Genomic DNA, 3,818 nt, shown 5'->3' with positions numbered 1-3,818 from the left:
GACTCTTTGCGACCCCATGAATCGCAGCACGCCAGGCCTCCCTGTCCATCACCAACTCCTGGAGTTCACTCAAACTCACGTCCATCGAGTCGGTGATGCCATCCAGCCATCTCATCCTCTGTCGTCCCCTTTTCCTCCTGCCCCCAATCCCTCCCAGCATCAGAGTCTTTTCCAGTGAGTCAACTCTTCGCATGAGGTGGCCAAAGTACTGGAGCTTCAGCTTTAGCATCATTCCTTCCAAAGAAATCCCAGGGCTGATCTCCTTCAGAATGGACTGGTTGGATCTCCTTGCAGTCCAAGGGCCTCTCAAGAGTCTTCTCCAACACCACAGTTCAAAAGCATCAATTCTTCAGCGCTCAGCTTTCTTCACAGTCCAACTCACATCCATACATGAGGAAAAACCATAGCCTTGACTAGATGGACCTTTGTTGGCAAAGTAATATCTCTGCTTTTCAATATGCTATCTAGGTTGGTCATAACTTTTCTTCCAAGAAGTAAGCGTCTTTTAATTTCATGGCTGCAGTCACCATCTGCAGTGATTTTGGAGCCCCCCAAAATAAAGTCTGCCACTGTTTCCACTGTTTCCCCATCTGCTTCCCATGAAGTGATGGGACCAGATGCCATGATCTTCATTTTCTGAATGTTGAACTTTAAGCCAACTTTTTCACTCTCTACTTTCACTTTCATCAAGAAGCTTTTTAGCTCCTCTTCACTTTCTGCCATAGGGTGGTGTCATCTGCATATCTGAGGTGATTGATATTTTTCCTGGCAAATTTGATTCCAGCTTGTGCTTCTTCCAGCCCAGTGCTTCTCATGATGTACTCTGCATATAAGTTAAATAAGCAGGGTGACAATATACAACCTTGACGTACAAAGTGAAAGGCAAAGTCTCACCGCAGAGGCAAGTATGCCCCACCTCTCCTCGGACACGGGTCAGAAGCAGGAGGCTCCCTGGAGATTCAGGGAGGAGACTAGTGAAGGTGAGACTGCGCACCTGGCTGAGCAGAGATGCTGCAGACCCGCCCTGAGCCACCTGAGCCGGAAGAGCCCGGGGAGCCCGGAGAGAGGCGTCGGGGGAAGCAGTCTTTCTCCACCTTGTTGGCTACGTGAGAACCAGAGACTTCTGGGGCCTACTGGATACTATGGAGGCCCTGAGGCATCCATGTTCGCCCCTCCAGATAGCGTCTACCGGGGAGGGACTCTTAATTACAAACAGAAGCGGGTGGAGAGCGGGAAGGAAGAGGCTGCGTCAGGACCAGAAGCTCCCGTCTTAGTGGAATGTGCAGAAGGGCCTGTTGGTGCCCTGAGATGTGCATACCCTTCACCCCACACCAGAGGAACCCTCCCCAGACCCACCTGTCACACAGGAGCGCCCATGGTGGGAACAAAGGGAGCCAGGACCGCTGAGGGATGACCGCAGTCAGAGCCAGTTCAGTAAAACAAAGAGAAAACCCCAAATAACACACACCCCACAAAATGCTGACTTTCCCCCTCTTTCTCTCCTCCCTGCCCCAGTATGGGGAGGTCTTGCTCCCAGAGAAGAAAGGGGAGTTGTGAGAGGGCAGTCACCTCCCTCCACTCCAAGGGGTCTCTCTGACTTGGGTCCCTTCAGCCTCAAGACCTGCCAGGACCTGGGGGAGTGAAGGTTGTGCATTGGCTATTTGCAATTTTATTTCAGATTGTCCTGGACTTTTAACAAACTACCTGACAGGTGGTGGCATCTGCCCAGGTGTCAGTAAGAGCAAAAAGAGCCACTTGACAGACAAGGTTGAAATTGGTGATTGGAAAAGAAATCCTTTTCAGGTTTTTTTTTTTTTTTAATTTTATTCTTGGAAGTTTATTTTGAGGCAATAATTATAAATGAAAGATATTTTACAAGATATTTATGCCAATGTTGTTTGGAATAGCTCCACACTGGAATACCAGAAACAAATCCACTAACATGGAAATGGCAAAGATAACTGATAGATTCTTTGAAAAACTACTCAGTACAATGACAAGTGTATTAAAGGGTTTCTTAAATTTTTTTTAAACTGTGGTAAAAGTCACATAATATAAAACATACGATTTTAACTACAACTGTATAGCTCAGTGGCACTACGTTTTCAGTTGAGGCTGGTCAACAAAGCCTCCTGGCCTCAGTTTTCCCTTCTTTAGCTCCTGCTGGGCAGTGCTCTTCCCTCTGCCGCCCAGAGCTGAGGAGAGGAGAGCGGGGAGGGGCAGCTCAGGGGTACACTGCAGAGACAGGACACACAGTCCACCCTTCTCTTAAGGCCCCTGACCTAGCTGGTTCACTAGCAGATGCTGTTGATCAATAAATATAGCCCTGCGTATTCGCTGCAGTTTAGTTCAGTCGCTCAGTCGTGTCCGACTCTTTGCGACCCCATGAATCGCAGCATGCCAGGCCTCCCTGTCCATCATCAACTCCTGGAGTTCACTCAGACTCACGTCCATCAGTCAGTGATGCCATCCAGCCATCTCATCCTCTGTTGTCCTCTTCTCCTCCTGCCCCCAATCCCTCCCAGCATCAGAGTCTTTTCCAGTGAGTCAACTCTTCACATGAGGTGGCCAAAGTACTGGAGCTTCAGCTTTAGCATCATTCCTTCCAAAGAAATCCCAGGGCTGATCTCCTTCAGAATGGACTGGTTGGATCTCCTTGCAGTCCAAGGGCCTCTCAAGAGTCTTCTCCAACACCACAGTTCAAAACCATCAATTCTTTGGCACTCAGCTTTCTTCACAGTCCAACTCTCACATCCATACATGACCACTGGAAAAACCATAGCCTTGACTAGACGGACCTTAGTCGGCAAAGTAATGTCTCTGCTTTTCAATATGCTGTCTAGGTTGGTCATAACTTTTCTTCCAAGGAATAAGCGTCTTTTAATTTCATGGCTGCAGTCACCATCTGCAGTGATTTTGGAGCCCCCCAAAATAAAGTCTGCCACTGTTTCCACTGTTTCCCCATCTATTTCCCATGAAGTGATGGGACCAGATGCCATGATCTTAGTTTTCTGAATGTTGAGCTTTAGGCCAACTTTTTCACTCTCCTCTTTCACTTTCATCAAGAGGCTTTTTAGTTCTTCTTCACTTTCTGCCATAAGGGCAGTGTCATCTGCATATCTGAGGTGATTGATATTTCTCCCAGCAATCTTGATTCCAGCTTGTGCTTCTTCCAGCCCAGTGTTTCTCATGATGTACTCTGCATAGAAGTTAAATAAGCAGGGTGACAATATACAGCCTTGACATACTCCTTTTCCTATTTGGAACCAGTCTGTTGTTCCATGTTCAGTTCCAACTGTTGCTTCCTGACCTGCATACAGGTTTCTCAAGAGGCAGGTCAGGTGGTCTGGTATTCCCATCTCTTTCAGAATTTTCCACAGTTTATTGTGATCCACACAGTCAAAGGCTTTGGCATAGTCAATAAAGCAGAGATATATGTTTTTCTGGAATGCTCTTGCTTTTTCCATGATCCAGTGGATGTTGGCAATTTGATCTCTGGTTCCTCTGCCTTTTCTAAAACCAGCTTGAACATCAGGAAGTTCATGGTTCATGTATTGCTGAAGCCTGGCTTGGAGAATTTTGAGCATTATTTTACTAGTGTGTGAGATGAGTGCAATTGTGCAGTCGTTTGAGCATTCTTTGGCATTGCCTTTCTTTGAGACTGGAATGAAAACTGAACTTTTTCAGTCCTGTGGCCACTGCTGAGTTTTCCACATTTGCTGGCATATTGAGTGCAGCCCTTTCACAGCATCATCTTTCAGGATTTGAAATAGCTCCACTGGAATTCCATCACCTCCACTAGCTTTGTTCATAGTGAT

Source organism: Oryx dammah, unplaced genomic scaffold, assembly GCF_014754425.2.
Source record: "Oryx dammah isolate SB20612 unplaced genomic scaffold, SCBI_Odam_1.1 HiC_scaffold_25, whole genome shotgun sequence".
Lineage (NCBI taxonomy): Eukaryota > Metazoa > Chordata > Mammalia > Artiodactyla > Bovidae > Oryx > Oryx dammah.
Note: the sequence above shows the minus strand (reverse complement) of the source record.